This window comes from Sorex fumeus, unplaced genomic scaffold (genome assembly GCF_029834395.1).
Source record: "Sorex fumeus unplaced genomic scaffold, SorFum_2.1 ptg000146l, whole genome shotgun sequence".
Lineage (NCBI taxonomy): Eukaryota > Metazoa > Chordata > Mammalia > Eulipotyphla > Soricidae > Sorex > Sorex fumeus.
In genome coordinates, this window is record NW_026606203.1 from 2,332,521 (window position 1) to 2,352,234 (window position 19,714).

A 19,714-nucleotide genomic window follows, 5' to 3' on the forward strand; every position below is an offset into this window, starting at 1 on the left:
ACTATTCTGCTTGATATGCAGTGTGAGTTAAGATAGGCTTATGAGTTATTGGCTACTGTGTTTCTAGTGACTGAGCTAAACTAGAGAAGTTTCCATCGAAGAAGTTAGCTTATGGTTCCTATGGTATATGTAGTGGGAAAATATTTCGCGGCCGCTAATGCGGCCGTGGCTCCAGAAAGAGTCCCTGGCACTGAGCTAGATGTTGGGAACGACGATGGAGCTAGCTTTGCATGCGCAGAGAGGGTCCCAGGCCCTTGGGGGCGGGCTGTACCTGGTTGGAATAAGAGCCGTTCAGCTTGGTTGCCCAGAGCTGGGCCTGCGTGCCCGTCCCGCGCAGATCAGGGGTGAAACCGGCTTTCTAGGAGGTGGACCTAGCTGTGCATGCGCACAGAGGGTCCCAGGGCCTTGGGGGCAGGCTGTACCTGGTTGAAATAGGAGCCGTTCAACTTGGTTGCCCAGAGCTGGGCCTCAGTGCCCGTCCCCATATTAATCATCTTTAATTATTCCACATCAATACCAATGTCCAAAAATGTTTCATAATGTAATTATTGAAAAAAATCATATAGAAGTTCAAATTTGTATTGTTCGTGGGATAACTATATTAAGAAGAAATAGAACCACAAGAAACATACATGTAAAATGAAGCTACATTTCTTTGGAGTTTTTCAATTATGTATTTACATTAGTCTATATACAAGCATAATTTTTAAAAAATAAATTTCAGTGACCATAAAATTTTGGAGTTTTTCATAATTGTAATATTTTACTGCTAAGTCTATATTGATGTGAACATTTTTATCTATTTGTCTAATTTTCTGATTCTTTACTTAAGATCAGTAGATAAAAGCTAACTTGCTGATGACTGATTATGTGGCTCAGGGTTAAAGCACTTGACTTGCGTGTATGAAACTTTGGGTTGGCCTCCTGCAAGGCAAATGGCCTACCCACTGTGCTGTAAAAGTTATATAAAATATAATAATAATAAAACCTAATGATGTTGGTGAACAGTGCAATATAAATGATTATTTAGTAATTTTCTTGATTTGTTAATGAAATATGTAAGCTCTTGAGTATAATGGGAGCAGTTTTCTAACATAAGAGTCTGAGGAAGGTGAAACTGTTATAACTGTCGTGTAGGATTCCATCTCCCTAGCCTGCTTTATACTACCTCTCTCTCTATCCAATCCGGTCTTCTTCTTGGGAATCTGACCTCCTGATCGGCTAGCCTCTACCTTTCAACTGCCTACTTTATGACATCATTCTCCCACCCAACCAACCACAAACTGGTAGAATCTTGGGGTTGGTACCGCTTGACCTTGAGCCTGGAAGGTGGTGGTGGAAATAGATGGTCCTAGGAGAGTTAATGGAGTGAAGGATGTATGGGAAGGAAAAGGGGAAGGGTAGGGAACTGACAGCTGGTGATCAGCATTGGAGAGTTGGTAGATATTTTCTAAGTACGTTAACATGTTTTTCGTAAATGATAAGCAAAACAAAAATATGAAAATAAGATAGGTTCCAAAGAACAGGTTACATAAAAGACCGAGAGAGCTGAAAGGGCTGGCATTCCTTCTGGAGCTTTCAATCATACCATTTACTAAAGATGGTATTTTCACATCACTTAGCTGCGGAGAGGAATAATGAGAAACAGAATGCCACCAGAAAAGCAAACTTGATGACCACGGTTCATAAAGGCCAGGTGGAAGGTGTTCACATGGATCCCAAGTGCAAGTGGATTAACAGGAATATACATTATACTAAGTCTGTTTGGTACCAGAAACTTCTTTGGTGGAAATGGAGGAAAACAAATGCAGTTTCTGACAGACCTGAGACTAAACTGCTAATCAATTTTCCCAGGAAAGTGTAGTTGACTGGCTGGAAACAGAACAACTTTAAAAGTGTTTTGCTACCTTTCATGTATGGCTAGAGGAAAATGATCGCAGGCATCTATTAAAACTAACAAGCTTCAACTCTCTTGAAGGACAGTTGTATTCAGTGAGGAAAAAATGCTGGGAGAAAAGTCTGAAATGATGGGCATAGAGACAATAAGTGCAAAAGGGAGGACTTGAAATTTGGGTTCCTCTGAAAACAAAGCTTGAAACAACAAGATTTGGTGAGCACATGATTTACTGGGAATGGGATCTGAGGAGGAAAAGAGTGATGTCAGGGATGTGAACAAGGAACATCCAGGTTAAGGAAGACTTAGCTAGCTGATTACCCCATGGGCAACATGGTTCCAAGACTACCAGAACTTACCAAGGACTTTATTTTAATTTTCTTTCTTTTTTTTAAATTGATTCATTTAATTGTAAAATACTGGATAACAATTTTTATCAATTAAAGTGAATGGGGCCATGTGCAATGTCAGTGAAGAGAAGTGTGAGAATATTGCACTTCAATATCAAGTGGTTTAAATCAATGATTTTTTTTTGTATAGGATCCCTTTATTTCTTTTTGTTTGTTATTTTTTTCCATTTATTTTATTTTATTTTTTTTAAAGTTGTAGATTTACAATAATTTTTGCTTTGGTTTCAATTATACAATGATCAGATACCCATCCCTCCACCAGTGCCCATTTTCCACCACCATGGATAATATCCCTCCCACCCCCATCCCGCCACCCCCCCTGTCTCTGTGGCAGGGCAATCCACTGTGTTCTCTCTCTCCTTTTGGGTGTTGTGGTCTGCAAAAGAGGCATTGAGTGGCAAACATGTTCAGTCCATAGTCCACTTTCGACATGCATCTCCCCTCCTGGGAGGATCCTCCAAACATCCTTTATTTGGTGCTCCCTTCTCTATCTGAACTGCCCTTTCCTCTAGGATACCCGGCTGGCCTCTAAGTTATGGAGTATTCCTCCTGGTGCTGATCTCAGCTATTCTTGGGTATTAATCTCATACTTTGTTACTTTATATCCCCCAGATGAATGCAATCTTTCTATGTCTATCCCTCTCTTTCTGACTCATTTCGCTTAGCATGATACTTTCCATATTGTACCACTTGTATGTAAATTTCATGACTTCATCTTTTCTAACAGCTACATAGTACTCCATTGTGTAGATGTACCAAAGTTTCTTTAACCAGTCATCTGTTCTTGGGCATTCAGGTTTCTTCCAGTTTCTGGCTATTGTAAAGAGTGCTGCAATGAACAAACAAGTGCAGATGTCACTTCGACTATACATTTTTGCCTCTCTGGGATACATTCCCAGGAGTGGTATTGCTGGGTCAAATGGGAGCTCAATTTCTAATTTTTTGAGAATCGTCCATACTGTTTTCCAGAAGGGATGAACCAGTCGACATTCCTACCAACAGAGAAGGAGTGTCCCTTTCTCGCCACATCCACGCCAGCATCGGTTGCTATTGTTCTTTTAAATGTGGGCCAGTCTCTGAGGTGTGAGATGGTATCTCATTGTGGTTTTGATCTGCATCTCCCTGATGATTAATGATGTAGAGCATTTTCTCATGTGCTTTTTTGCCATTCGGATTTCTTCTTTGAGAAAGTTTCTGTTCATTTCATTGCCCCATTTTTTGATGGGGTTGGATGTTTTCTTCTTGTGGAGTTTAACCAGTATTTTGTATATCCTGGATATCAACCCCTTGTCAGATGTGTATTCGCTGAATATCCTTTCCCATTCTGTAGACTGTCTTTGTAGTTTGGTCACTGTTTCTTTGGAGGTGCAGAAGCTTCTTAGTTTAAGATAGTCCCATTTATCTATCTCTGTTTTCACTTGCTCGGCCAGTGGCTTGGCATCTTGGAAGATACCATTAGCTTCAATGTCATGGAGGGTTTTGCCAACTTTATCTTCAATGTACCTTATGGTTTCTGGTCTGATGTTGAGGTCTTTAATCCATTTTGATCTTACTTTTGTACATGGTGTTAGGCAGAGTTCTGAGCCTATTTTTTTGCATGTAGCCATCCAGTGATGCCAACACAATTTATTAAAGAGTCTTTCCTTACTCCACTTCACATTACTTGCACCTTTATCAAATATTAGATGAGCATATGATTGAGGAGAGATGTCAGTGTATTCAACCCTGTTCCATTGGTCTGCAGTTCTGCCTCTGTTCCAGTACCATGCTGTTTTAATTATTACTGCTTTGTAGTACAGTTTGAAGTTCGGGAGGTTGATTCCTCCCATTTTCTTTTTCCCAAGAATTGCTCTAGCTATTCGTGGGGGCTTATTGTTCCATATAAATTTCAATAGTGTTTTCTCCATTTCTTTGAAGAATGTCATGGGTATCCTTATAGGGATTGCATTGAATTTATACAATGCTTTCGGTAGTATTGCCATTTTGAAAATGTTAAGTCTCCCGACCCATGAGCAGGGGAAATCTTTCCATTTCCTCATGTCCTCTTTTATTTCCTGAAGTAGCGTTTTGTAGTTTTCTTTGTACAGGTCCTTTACTTCCTTAGTTAAGTTGATTCCAAGGTACTTGATTTTCTGGGGCACAATTGTGAATGGGATTGTTTTTTTCATGTTGCTTTCTTCTCTCTCACTCTTTGTGTATAGGAAAGCCATGGACTTTTGGGTATTGATTTTATAACCTGAAACTTTACTATACGAGTCTATTGTTTCTAGGAGTTTGTTGGTGGAAGTTATTGGTTTCTCTAAGTAGAGTATCATATCATCTGCGAATAGTGAGAGCTTGATTTCTTCCTTTCCTACCTGAATGCACTTAATATCTTTTTCCTGCCTAATCGCTATTGCAAGTAATTCCAGTACTATATTCAACAGCAGTGGAGAGAGTGGGCATCCCTGTCTCGTCCCTGATCTTAGAGGGAAGGCTCTCAGTTTTTCCCCATTGAGGATGATGCTTGCTGTAGGCTTGTGGTAGATGGCTTTAATTATGTTGAGGAAGGTCCCCTCTATACCCATTTTGGCTAGGGTTTTCATCATAAAGGGGTGCTGGATCTTATCAAATGCTTTCTCTGCATCTATTGATATGATCATATGCTTTTTATCTTTTCTTTTGTTGATATGGTGGATTATGTTGATTGATTTCCGAATGTTGAACCATCCTTGCATCCCTGGGATGAATCCTACTTGGTCATGGTGTATGATCTTTTTGATGAGTAGTTGGATTCTATTTGCTAGTAGTTTGTTGAGGATCTTTGCATCTGTGTTCATCAGGGATATCGGCCTGTAATTCTCTTTCTTTGTGGTATCTCTGTCTGCTTTTGGTATCAGTGTGATATTTGCTTCGTAGAAACTGTTCGGAAGTGTTTTTGATATTTCAATTTCGTGGAAAAGCTTAAAGAGCATCGGGAGTAAGTCCTCTTTAAAGATTTGGAAGAATTCACTAGTGAATCCATCCGGGCCAGGACTTTTGTGTTTGGGGAGACTTTTTTTTACCATATCAATTTCCTTGATGGTGATAGGTCTGTTCAGGTATTCCAGGTCTTCTTGGTTCAGCCTTGGGAGTCTGTAGGAATCTAGGAATTTATCCATTTCCTCGAGGTTTTGATGTTCCGTGGCATAAAGCTTTTCAAAGTACTCCCTGAGGATCCTCTGAATTTCTGTGGTTTCTGTTGTAATGACCCCCTTTTCATTTCTGATTCGGTTTATTAGGGTTTTCTCTCTCCCTTTCTTTGTGAGTTTTGCTAGAGGCTTATCGATCTTGTTAATTTTCTCGAAGAACCAGCTTTTGGTTTCATTGATCTTTCGGATTGTTTTTTGGGTTTCCATCTCATTAATCTCTGCTCTGAGTTTTATTATTTCCTTTCTCCTGTTCGGGTTGTGCTCCTTTTTTTGGTCCTTCTCCAAGCTCTTAAGCTGTGAGGTTAGGTTACTTATGTGTGCTCGCTCCTCCTTCCTGAGGAATGCTTGTAGAGCTATAAACTTTCCTCTCAACACAGCCTTTGCTGTGTCCCATAAGTTTTGGTAACTCGTGTTCTCATTTTCATTCGTTTCTAGGAATCTTTTGATTTCCTCTTTGATTTCCTGTCTAATCCACTCGTTGTTCAATAGTGCACTGTTTAATTTCCAGGTGTTTGATTTAGTTTTCTGTTTTTGTGTGTGATTTACTTCTAATTTCAGCGCATTATGGTCTGAGAAGATTGTTGATACAATATCTAAAGGTAAAGGTAAAGGCCCTCCCGTTGATCATCGATTTGCTCGAGCGGGCCCAGTAACGTCTCCATTGGAGACTTGTTGTTACTGTGTCTGGCATATCGAATACTCTTGGTAGCTTACCGGGCTCTCCGAGAGGGGCGGAGGAATCGAACTCGGGTCGGCCATGTTGGCCGCTTGTAAGGCGAACGCCCTACCCGCTGTGCTATCGCTCCAGCCCACCTTCTTAATTTTATGGAGGCATGTTTTGTGGCTCAGCATGTGGTCTATCTTGGAGAATGTTCCATGTACGCTTGAGAAGAATGTGTATTCAGCTTTTTGTGGATGAAGTGTCCTGTATATATCTACTAAGTCCCTTTCTTCCATTGTTTCCCTCAAATGAGGTATGTCCTTGCTAAGCTTGAGTCTGGTTGATCTATCAAGAGGTGACAAAGCAGTGTTGAAGTCTCCCACTAGTATTGTGTTGCTATTGATGTCTTTTTCCAAATCTATGAGTAGTTGTTTTAAGTACTTTGCTGGTCTCTCATTAGGTGCATATACATTTATTATTGTAAGTTCTTCCTGTTGTACAGATCCTCTGATCAATAAGAAATGGCCTTCACTGTCTCTTATGACCTTCCTCACTCTGAAATCGATGTGGTCTGATATAAGGATGGCTACCCCAGATTTTTTATGGGAGCTGTTAGCCTGTAGGATTGTTTTCCAGCCTTTGACTCTGAGTCTGTGTTTGCTTTGACTATTGAGATGCGTTTCTTGCAGGCAGCAGAATGTTGGGTTCAATTTTCTAATCCATCCTGCCACTCTATGTCTTTTAATTGGTGCGTTTAGCCCATTGACATTAAGAGAGATTATTGTTATGGAATTTTGTCCCATTGTTCTGTTAAAATTTGGTGTATTTGAGGGGCCTTTCTTGCCTTAAAGTAGCCCATTCAGTTGTTCTTGTAACCATGGTTTTGAGTCTATGAAGTTCCTGAGCTGTTGTTTGTCTGTGAAACTGTGTGTTGTTCCTTCTATTATGAATGAGAGTCTTGCTGGGAAAAGTATTTTTGGGGAGGCATTTATTTCATTGAGTTTTTTTACTATGTCCCACCACTGTTTTCGGGCCATGAGGGTTTCATCAGAAAAATCAGCTGTGAATTTTAAGGATGCTCCTTTGTAAGAGATTTCTTTCATCGATCTTGCTGCTTTCAGAATTTTGTCTCTGTCTAAGGTTTTGGTCATTTTGATCAGAATGTGTCTTGGGGTATTTTTATTCGGATTTCTTCTAGCTGGTATCCTTCGGGCCTCCTGAATGTGGTCACAAGTTTTCTTCAGCTCTGGAAATGTTGTAGCAATGATTTCTTTGACAGTTTCTTCTTCATCGAGGTTTTCTTCCTGTCCCTCTGGGACTCCAATAATTCTTATGTTACCCCTCTTGGCTTCATTACGATCTTCTCTTGCCATCTGTTCCCGAATTGTGAGTCTCTTTTCCATTTTCTGCTCTTTTCTGGAGAGTCTCTGAACTTCATCTTCGAGCTCACTGATTCTGTTCTCAGCAGCTCTTACTCTGCTGCTGAGGCCTTCCACTGAGCTTTTCAATTCGCCTACGAGATTTTTCAGGTCTGATATTTCTGATTGCATTTTCCTCATTTCTGCCTTCAAATCCTCTTGTCTTCTATTGGCATTGCTTTCCATTGTTTCTTTTAATTCCCTAAGCATCCTAAGTAGCTCCCTCCTGAATTCCTTGTCAGAGAGGTTGTCTAACACTACAGTACTGTTGGTGTCATCTTGGCTAGACTCTTCAATATGAAAGTTTGGTGGGCTTTTGCATTGCTTTACCATTGTGAGAGGTGTGGTTTAGTCCTTCACGTTCACTGTTACAATTCTGCTTGATATGCAGTGTGAGTTAAGATAGGCTTATGGGTTATTGGCTACTGTGTTTCTAGTGGCTGAGCTAAAATAGAGAAGTTTCCATCTAAGAAGTTAGCTTATGGTTCCTATGGCATATGTAGTGGGAAAATATTTCGCGGCCACTACAGCAGCCGCGGCTCCGGAAAGAGTCCCTGGCACTGGGCGAGGAGTTGGGAACGTCTCCTGTTTGGAATTGGAGCTGTTCAGCTTTGTTGCCCAGAGCAGGGCCTCTGTGCCCATCCCACGCAGATCAGGGGTTGAAAACCGGCTGTCTAGGGGCTGTTTCTAGCTGCGCGTGCCCAGAGAGGGACCCAGGCCCCTGGGGGCGGGCTGTACCTGTTGGAATTGGAGCCATTCAGCTTTGTCGCCCAGAGCTGGGCCTCTGTTCCCCTCCCACGCAGATGAGGGGTTGAAAACCGGCTGTCTAGGGGCTGTTTCTAGCTGCGCGTGCCCAGAGAGGGACCCAGGCCCTTGGGGGTGGGCTGTACCTGTTGGAATTGGAGCCGTTCAGCTTTGTTGCCCAGAGCTGGGCCTCTGTGCCCGTCCCACCAATTTTCTTTCTTTTATATGGTCACTTAAAACATGAATTCTTTGCTTCTTCAAATACATTTTGGAAATGATTTTTTAAAATTTTTTTATTAGTGAAACACCATGAGGTACAGTTGTAGATTTACAATTTTTTGTGCTTGGGTTTGATTATACAATTACCAGATACCCATTCCTCCACCAGTGCCCATTTTCCACCACCATGGATAATATCCCCCCCACCCCCTTCCTCCCATCCCCCCCTTCCTCTGTGGCAGGGCAATCCCCTGTGTTCTCTCTCTCCTTTTGGGTGTTGTGGTCTGCAAAAGAGGCATTGAGTGGCAAACATGTTCAGTCCATAGTCCACTTTCGACATGCATCTCCCCTCCTAGGAGGGTCCTCCAAACATCCTTTATTTGGTGCTCCCTTCTCTGTCTGAGCTGCCCTTTCCTCTAGAATGCCCGACTGGCCACTAAGCTATGGAGTAATCCTCCTGGTGCTGATTTCAGCTATTCTTGGCTATTAATCTCATATTTTGTTACTTTATATCCCCCAGATGAATGCAATCTTTCTATGTCTATCCCTTCTTTCTGACTCATTTCGCTTAGCATGATACTTTCCATATTGTACCACTTGTATGTAAATTTCATGACTTCATCTTTTCTAAGAGCTACATAGTACTCCATTGTGTAGATGTACCAAAGTTTCTTTAACCAGTCATCTGTTCTTGGGCATTCAGGTTTCTTCCAGTTTCTGGCTATTGTAAAGAGTGCTGCAATGAACAAACAAGTGCAGATGTCACTTCGACTATACATTTTTGCCTCTCTGGGATATATTCCCAGGAGTGGTATTGCTGGGTCAAATGGGAGCTCAATTTCTAATTTTTGATAATCGTCCATACTGTTTTCCAGAAGGCCTGAACCAGTCGACATTCCCACCAAAAGTGAAGGAGTGTCCCTTTCTCACCACATCCGCGCCAGCTTCGTTTGCTTTTGATTGGAAATGATTTTTAATTAAAAAAATGTTGTATTAACATGTCATTATTAAAAAGAAACATATAGCCAAAGGAGTTAGTGCAGTATGTAGAGGGTGTTTACCTTGTATGCGGCTAACCTGAGTTCAGTCCCCGGAACCCTGATCCTGCCAGGAGTGATCTCTGGATACAGAGTTAGAAGTGAGCCCAGTGCACATCTGGGTGCGCTCCCCTACCACAAAAAAGAAAGAAAAGAAAAGAAAAGAAAAGAAAAACATATAACTGATTCTTGAGTGACATAGTGGTTAATGGTGCTAACTGGTATATAACTTTTGAAAATCCCCAAATTTAAGAGATAGTCTGCTGTTGACCTAGAAGTTGGTTTTTTAATAGTATTTACTCACATTGTCTGCAATTAGTGCTATTTGTGGCCTGTAAATCTGTAAATTTTGATACATTTTAAAAAATTATAATGGATTTTATAATGGACTTCATAATGAATTGGTATTTTAGAGTAATAAGTGATAAATTGTATTTCTGTTTTTGTGGGGTATTTTGGCCATAGTATGTGGTGCTTGGGACTTCTGACTCTGTGCTCAAGGGTCATTCCTGGTGATGCCAGCCATTAAGTTCGGTTGACTATGTGCATGGTAAGTGCTTTAACCCCTCTACTAATTCTGGGGGCCAATCAAATAAATAATCTGCATATACCTTATACATGCATGGCATACTTTGTCTTAGATTTTTTGATATTTCTAGGATATATTGATCATCTTTAATTATTTCACATCAATACCAATCTCCAAAAAAGTTTCAAAATATAATTATTGACATAAAATCATATAGAAATCCAAATTTGTATTGTTCATGGGATAACTATATTAAGAAGAAAATAAAACCACAATAAACATACAAGTAAAATGCAGGAGTCTTTCAATTATGTATTTATATCTGTATATATACAAGTATAATCTTTAAAATATAATTCTCAGATACTATAACATTTTATTGAGTTTTTTATAATTGCAATGTTTTACTGTTAAGATGATATTGTTGTGAACATTTATATCTATTTGTCGACTTTTCTGATTGTTTACTTAAGATCTGATATTAAAAGCTAACTTAAGCACAGCGGGTAGGGCGTCTGCCTTGCACGCAGCAAACATAGCTTACCCGAGTTCGATTCCTCCGCCCCTCTCGGAGAGCCTGGCAAGCTACCGAGAGTATTCGATATGCCAGACACAGTAACAACAAGTCTCCAATGGAGACGTTACTGGGCCCGCTCGAGCAAATCGACGATCAACGGGAGGGCCTTTACCTTTACCTTTACCTTACTAGGGCTTGAGCGATAGCACAGCTGGTAGGATGTTTACCTTGCAAGCGCCCGACCTGGGTTCAATTCCCAGCATACCATATGTTTCCCTGAGCACCGCTAGGGGTAATTCCTGAGTGCAGAGCCAGGAGTAATCCCTGTGCATCGCGAGGTGTGACCCAAAAAGAAAAAAAAAAAAAGCTAACTTACTTATGACTGGGTATGTAGCCCAGGGCTAAAGCACTTGGCTTGCAAGTATGAAATTTTGGGTTCTATTCCTCACACTATAGGAAAAAAAAAACAAAATCACTAACTGTGGTTGAAAACATATCTCAGTGGTAAAATATTTGCCTCACATTTGTGAGGTAATGGGTTTGATCCCTGAATTTCCATATACGCTCACAAAAGCTAATTTACTTAAAGAATATTAAACGGCTTTAAACCAAGTATATATTGCCGTACTATTATACAGATTTAATTCTCAATAAAATAACTTGAAAAGATCCATTTATAGCATCTTTGCTAGGAAAAGATGTTACCTGATATTTAAATGTTTGTAATTTGGGGACACATTTTAATTTGTCATTTTAATTTGTGCTCTTTGTCTACTAGTGAGCTTGAAAATTGCTCTTGTGTTTATGAGGAATTTACACTTCTTTCAATAGAGATTATATGATCATGGTTTATGCTTATTTTTTCTATACAAGTTTAATAGCTAAATACTGATTTATTTCACAGCAGTAATTTATTAAAAACATTCATCATTTGCCTATCATATTAATTGCCATTAGTTGTTTGTTTTGCTTGTTTTTTGATCACTTAATTTTCTTTTTATGTTTTCTTTCAGATTGTAAGATTTTCACACAAATGAGCATATATTTTTCTTTATATTCTACAGTTTTAGATTGAGAACAACTGTTTGTTTTGTAAAATAAGATACTTGTGCATTTACAATTTCTTCTCATTATTTTTACATTTTAACACATCTCGATTCATCTACAACTTATCACATTAAGTATTGTCATATTGAAAGAAACCACCATTTTTTTCAATCATCGCACTGTAGCACTATCCTCCCGTGTTTCGTCCATTTGCTGGAGTGGGCACCAGTAACATCTTACAACAGATTGTGAGACTTGTTGTTACTGGTTTTGGCCTATTGAATACGTCATGGGTAGCTTGCCAGGCTTTTGCTATGAGGGCAAGATATTCTGGGTATCTGGGTATCTTGCCGGGCAGAGGAATAGGAATCAGGGTTGGCCTACTGCAAGGCAAATGCCCTACCCGCTGTTATGTAAACGGTATATAAAAATACTAAGAATACCGAATGTTGTTTCTTTCACAGTGCAATATAAATGATTATTTAGTAATTTTCTTGATTTATTAATGAAATATGTAAGCTCTTGAGTATAATGGGAGTAGTTTTCTAACACAATAGTCTGAGGAATTTGAAACTGTTCTAACTGTTTTGTAGGATTCCATCTCCCTAGCCTGCTTCATTCTACCCCTCTCTTTATCCAATCCGGTCTTCTTCTTGGGAATCTGAACTCCTGATTGGCTAGCCTCTACCTTTCAACTGCCTACTTTATGACATCGTTCTCCCACCAAACCAACCACCAACTGGTAGAACCTTGGGGTTCCCATGCGGTTGTTTGTAAAATATTTGAATCATCCCGGCAAGTGACCAGTGTCCAATGACCAATCACCATTGACCAGTCATCTGTACTGGACACTTGTGGTCTTAAGCCGCTGCAGTTTACTGACTTACTCTCGTACTGTCTCCTCTTCTTGTCTACCTTTCATCAGTATTTCTTCTTCTCTGACCATGTAAGGTAAGGAATAATACTTTTCAAAGATTTAATTAGATTTATCATCCGTAAACTTAGCAGTCTAGTAAAAACAACATGTAGTAGTGAAAGAAAGTATTCAAGTTGAATTTTATAAGCCTCATTTTTGTTGACTTTGACATTTGCTGTGTGATTTTAGACATTGGCTTTCTTTCTCTCACATACAAACTGTTTTTCCTCATTGACTACTTTATATTTTAGAAATATTTATGAGCTCAAATACAAACATATATATATATATGTTGATTCTCTGTGTTTCTTTTTACTTTTCATCGTGTATTTTACATAATATCCTTTGAAAAAAGTAAATCAGAGACAGTATTTTTACAGAAAAAGAAAATGTAGATGCTGTGGAAACCTGATAATACATACTCGCACGTTTTCTCTGTAATAGTCTCTCCTCTTGTATTTATACTTCAGTATTTTAAATATAGTGCTATTACACAGTAATAATCATTTTTCTTTGAGTTTTCTATTGAAACAAGGTAATAAGAAAATTTGGGGCATGGGGAAGGTGTGGAGTGCTGAGCGATAGGGAGGCAAGCCCTCAAAGGTAAGAAAGTTTGGGATCACTTTCATCAAACATTGACCAATCGAAACCAAGACGATATGAGGGAGAATAAAATAGGAAAGAAAGAATGAAAGAATATGGACGGCAATTATCAAGGAAGGGGAAACTGTCTGGATTGAATGTTGAAGAAAACCAACGATTTAAAATCAAAAAAGAAAGAATATATGTTAAATATGATGAGGTAAATACACTGAGAGCAAGTCAAAGCAATTTACTTCAATAAATGCCAGGACTAGAAAGTATACTGTTCCTTGAGTAGGGTACCAGTAGGAAAACCAGTATATCAGAAAACCATCCTTGGTGACTTTTTTCCTTACTATCTCTTAGAACACTGTACATGGTACTTGACAGTTTGGAATATAAACATGCATCAGAAATGATGCATCCCATAAATAGCTAATAGTGGTTATCTAGGTGGGTGGAAGAAATAGAATCTTCAATGTTTTATGACGTTCTGGTTTTTAAGTACATTTACGTGATGCCTGTTGAAATAAAAAAAAATGGTATTTTCTAACTTGATTCAGGAGATTTGATTCATTTGTGTGGTAGTTAGGTTCCAGGTTAAAGTTGCTGTCATCTTTACAAATATTATTTCATGTGATTTTTTTCTTCCTAATATGAGAGTATTTTGATAGTAGTCAACTTCTGTTTTAGATCATAAGAGGAAATAGGAAAATCAAGCCTCCCATGTCGAATTACACATTTTTGTCATATTTGTTAATTTTGATTGTTCCTACATTAAAAACATTTAATGGGATTTTGGTGGTCATTTATTAAACATTGAGAAGAACGTTTTCCAGGTTAATAAAGTTAATTCTACTCTAGGTTTTTAAAGTACATTTGCAATATTTTGTGATCATTTTTTATATGGTCTTTTCTGTTGTTTGTGTGATAAACTGAAATCATATGCTATGTTTAAAACGTGTTGTTTGGTGGTTAATATTCAGAGGTATTGATGAGAATAATTTTTTGTAATTACAAAGTTTCTCTATTTTACTCATTTAGAACATTTCTTACCTATAAATACAATCACGTTTATTCCTATTCTATTTGTTATGTAGTTACTGCTAAATCCTTTCTCTTTAATGGACTGGTAAAGTGTGCACTCAAAAATCACCTTCTATTCCGTTTTTTGGCTAGAAGTTCTTTCTAAAATAGAATACACTCTTCATATTGTATATGTGGAACAATTCATTAATAACCTTATTGGACTGTTTTATTTGGTTTTGTTTGAGACCACATCCACAGTTATTAAGGGTTTACTCTTGGGTCTGCACTCCATAACTTACTGTACTATGCTGCTTGCTACAGAGCCCAGATTTCATTGATATCTATATACTTCTTTTTCAATTCTATGATACATATTTTTCCACGATGTTTTCTTTATACTTCCTCCTATGTAAACCACGTGACATGGAAATATTATATTTATGTATGCATAATTATTCTTAGAGTTATTAGTAACTACATTGTAGATAAACAATTTAAGACACAGAATTTAAATAAAGTTTTCCTTCCAAAAACATTTCTTGGGAAAAACTCAAGTAATCATTTTTGAATTGGATCAAAAATCAGGGTAACCTTCAATGCATCAACAAGATTAAGTCATAAGTGAACCGTACTAGCAGATATTCATTGCACAAGTCAAATGGAAACCTGATGATTACAATGGTAATAGTTGTAAAGACCCCAAATGCCTATATTAATGTAAGGTATCTTCCTTCCGGTTTTTGGCCTTGTAGTGATCATGCAGAGTCCTGGAAAAATGTCCACATGCTTAGGGTCCGTAACTTGGAAATTCATAAGTGGCAGAGATATAGTACTGGAGGGGATAAGGCACTTGCCTTGTACACAGCCAATTTTTTGGGTCTCTGTTACTGCAGACACTCTTCTGAATATTACAAGGGGTCACTCCACAGTGCAGAGCCAGAAAGAACCCAAGATCACTGTCAGTTATTGGTCGAAACTATACTCCTTACAATGCCCAATAAAAATTATTGGAAAACATGAAGTCTCTTTGTCATTTCTGACCCTCAGGTTTCTTCTTGTCCAGAGAATGTTACCCATTCTCTTAGACTTCCTAGTTTGGAAAAGTTTGCCTTATAGGAAATAAGATATGAGTCAATAGGAGAACAAGCTACAGGCATTGCTAGGGTAAGGAGAAACTATCTATATATAGGTAGGTTGTATAGCTAGCTATGTATAGCTAGCTATGTATAGCTAGGTTGACTGAGTAGATGGTGGTACCATTAAGATTGGAACATAAAGTAAAAATAAAACAAGAGAAATATCTAACAATAGCAAAGAGAGTTATAGTACTCAAAAAAATTAGAAACAGACATATTGACAATTAGTTTTAAAAAGCATCAAGGAGAGTATATAGTATTGTGAGTGAACAAATCTACTCTATGGATTAATCTCATCCTTGAAATGGAAAACGACAATGTGTTACATTTACAAATTTACAAATAAGATATATACCATCTATTTCTGCTGTGTTCCTATGCTTTACGAAGTATTATTCTAATTTTATATTTAATTTAATGATTCAAACAGTATTTGCCAACATTAAACTTTTAATGGAATGTTTTATTAAAATTTTTTTTAAAAAATTTTAAAAAATGTTTTATTAAAATGTTATTTAAAGGTATTTTCAAAGATGTCACGCCACTGTCTGAGCAAGTGAAAACAGAGATAGATAAATGGGACTATCTTAAACTAAGAAGCTTCTGCACCTCCAAAGAAACAGTGACCAAAATACAAAGACAGTCTACAGAATGGGAAAGGATATTCACCGAATACACATCTGACAAGGGGTTGATATCAAGGATATACAAAATACTGGTTGAACTCCACAAGAAGAAAACATCCAACCCTATCCAAAAATGGGGCAATGAAATGAACAGAAACTCTCTCAAAGAAGAAATCCGAATGGCAAAAAAGCACATGAGAAAATGTTCTACATCATTAATCATCAGGGAGATGCAGATCAAAATCCAATGAGATACCATCTCACACCTCAGAGACTGGACCACATTCAAAATAACAAAAGCAACCAATACTAGCGCAGATGTGGCGAGATAGGGACACTCCTTCGCAGTTGGTGGGAATGCCGACTGGTTCAGCCCTTTTGGAAAACAGTATGGACGTTTCTCAAAAAATTAGAAATTGAGCTCCAATTTGACCCAGCGACACCACTCCTGGGAATATATCCCAGAGAGTTATAAATGTGTAGTCGAAGTGACATCTGCACTTATTTGTTCATTGCAGCACTCTTTACAATAGCCAGAAACTGGAAGAAACCTGAGTGCCCAAGAAGAGATGACTGGTTAAAGAAACTTTGGTACATCTACACAATGGAGTACTATGTAGCTCTTAGAAAAGATGAAGTCATGAAATTTACATACAAGTGGTACAACATGGAAAGTATCATGCTAAGCGAAAAGAGTCAGAAAGAGTGGGATAGAAATAGAAAGATTGCATTCATCTGGGGGATATAAAGTAACAAAATATGAGATTAATACCCAAGAATAGCTGAGATCAACACCAGGAGGATTACTTCATAGCTTAGAGGCCAGCCGGGTATTCTAGGGGAAAGGGCAGTTCAGGTAGAGAAAGGGGCACCAAATGAAGGGTGTTTGGAGGATCCTCCAAGGAGGGGAGATGCATGTTAAAAGTAGACTATGGACTGAACATGTTTGCCACTCAATGCCTCTTTTGCAGACCACAACATCCAAAAGAAAGAGAGATCAAAAGAGGATGCCCTGCCAAAGAGGCAGGGTGGGGGGGGGGTGGGGGGATATTATCCATGGTGGGTACTGGTGGAGGGATGGGTATTTGATCATTGTATGACCGAAACCCAAGCACAAAGATTCGTAAATCTACAACTGTACATCATGATGCTTCACTATTAAAAAAATTTAAAAATTTATTAAAAAAAGAAACATATGGGGCAATGAGCTAGTGCAGTGTGTAGAGGGTGTTTACATTGTATGCAGCTAATCTGAGTTAAATCCCCAGAACCCTGAGCCTGCCAGAAGTAATTCTGAATAGAAAATCAGACGTGAGCCCAGAGCACATCTAGGTGCACTCCCCTCCCCACAAGAAAGGAAGAAAAGAAAAGAAAACATATAACTGATTCTTGAGTAAAATAGAGATTAAGGGTGCTAACTCCTATATAACGTTTGAAAACCCCCAAATTTAATAGAGAGTCTGCTATTGACCAAGAAGATGGTTTATTAATAGTATTTACTTACATTGTCTGCTAGTGGTGCTATGTGTGGTCTGTAAATCTGTAAATTTGATACATTTAAAAAATTTATAATGGATTTTATAATAGACTTTAAAATACATTGGTATTTTATGTTTAATAAGTGATAAATTATATCTCTACTTTGTGGGTGATTTGGGCCATAGTATGTGGTGCTTGGGATTTCTGACACTGTGCTCAATGGTCATTTCTGGTGGAGCCAGCCATTAATTTGGGTTGACTGTGTGCATGGTACGTGCTTTAACCCCTATACTAAGCCTGGGGTCCAATCAAATCAATTATCTGCATATATTTTATACATGCATGCCATAATTTTCTTAGATTTTTGATTTTTCTAGGATATACTGATCATCTTTAATTATTCCACATCAATACCAATGACCAAAAATGTTTCAAAATATAATTATTGAAAAAAAATTATATAGAAGTTCAAATTTGTGTTGTTCATGAGATAACTATATTAAGAAGAAATAGAACCACAAGAAACATACAAGTAAAATGAAGGTACATTTCTTTGGAGTCTTTAAATTATGTATTTATATTAGTATATATACAAGTATAATTTTTAAAAAATAAATTTCAGTGACAATAAAATTTTTGAGTTTTGTTAATTGTAATGTTGTACTGCTAAGCCTATATTTATGTGAACATTTATATATATATATATATTTGTCTATTTTTCTGATTGTTTACTTAAGATCTGTAGTTAAAAGCTAACTTACTGATGACAGGGTATGTGGCTCAGGGCTAAAGCACTTGGGTTGCATGTATAAAACTTTAGGTTGGCCTCCTGCAAGGCAAATGCCCTACCCACTGTGCTGTAAACGTTATATAAAATATACTAAAAATAAGAGCTAATGATATTGGTGAACATTGCAATATAAATGATTATTTAGTAATTTTCTGGATTTATTAATGAAATATGTAAGCTCGTGAGTATAATGGGAGTAGTTTTCTAACACAATATTCTGAGGAATTTCAAACTATTAAAACTGTCTTGTAGGATTCCATCTCACTAGCATGCTTCATTCTACCCCTCTCTCTATCCAATCCGGTCTTCTTCTTGGGAATCTCACCTCCTGATTGACTAGCCTCTACCTTTCAACTGCCTACTTTATGACATCATTCTCCCACCAAACCAACCACCAACTGGAAGAACCTAGGGTTCCCATGCGGTTGTTTGTAAAAAATTTGAATCATCCTGGCAAGTGACCAGTGAACAATAGTTGGAATAGTGGGTTCCACTTTAGGTACCAGATGGTTACCTTAGACAAACACTGAAATGCCATACAAATTTTATTTATTCTAATATAATTTTAACAAATTGAAATGATGCATCGTAGTTAATTGGTTGTAAATAAAAGTTATGAAGTTTGAGATGCTGTGGTTGTTTTGAGGAAAGGCTGGGGGTTGAAGAATGGCATGGGAAAGAATGGGGAGTTATAGAGAGGACAAAGGGGGAATACACAAGACTCTAAGAAAGATAAACTTGGTACAGGGTTATAAACCCATAAGAGGAGAAATTGCATGGGCCTGATGAAGTGTGGGGTAGAGTCAGAGGAACAGTATTGCTGACAGGGCATTTTCTCTGCAAGCAAGAAGGACCCAGTTCAATTCTTGCAATCATTTATGGTCCTCAGAGAACCACCAGATGTGAAACTTGAGCGCAGAGCCAGGAGTAAGACCAGAGCACAGTCAAGTATGCCCCATCCTGGTGTCCTCCAAAAAAAAAAAAAATGGGAGAAATGGCACAGTCTGGGGATTAGGATTAAAAGAAAAAATTTGGAATAGGCTAAAGAAGGCAGATGAGTCAAAGGTGACCGAAAATAAAGTTAAAATTCTTTCATGGAGTCTGTGTTTATGCCTCATGGCCACTTTTGGGAAATAACGAAATTTGAGACACATCTCTAAAAGGTTCGGGTGGTCTAATCATAAATGATGGCTGGGGGTTGTGAACACATAGACTGGGGAATGAACCTTCCAGATGAGTGGTCAACCGCCTCAGAGTCATTCAAGGATGACTCTTAACAGGGACCAAGCCAAGAGAACTGTTGCAGCATGAAGCCTGAAGATGAGCTCCTGGAAGATGCAAAGATAAGTCACCATGTCCTCTGGCCCTCGGTTCAGCACCCCTACCTGCACCATTTCCTTTATTCCCAACAATATTCAGAGTCGCTATCACGGTGACACTTTGCTAGCTAGTATCAACAATGAGGTCCATTGCCTCTGTAAGTCTTTGCATTTGTAACCTTCCCGCTGTG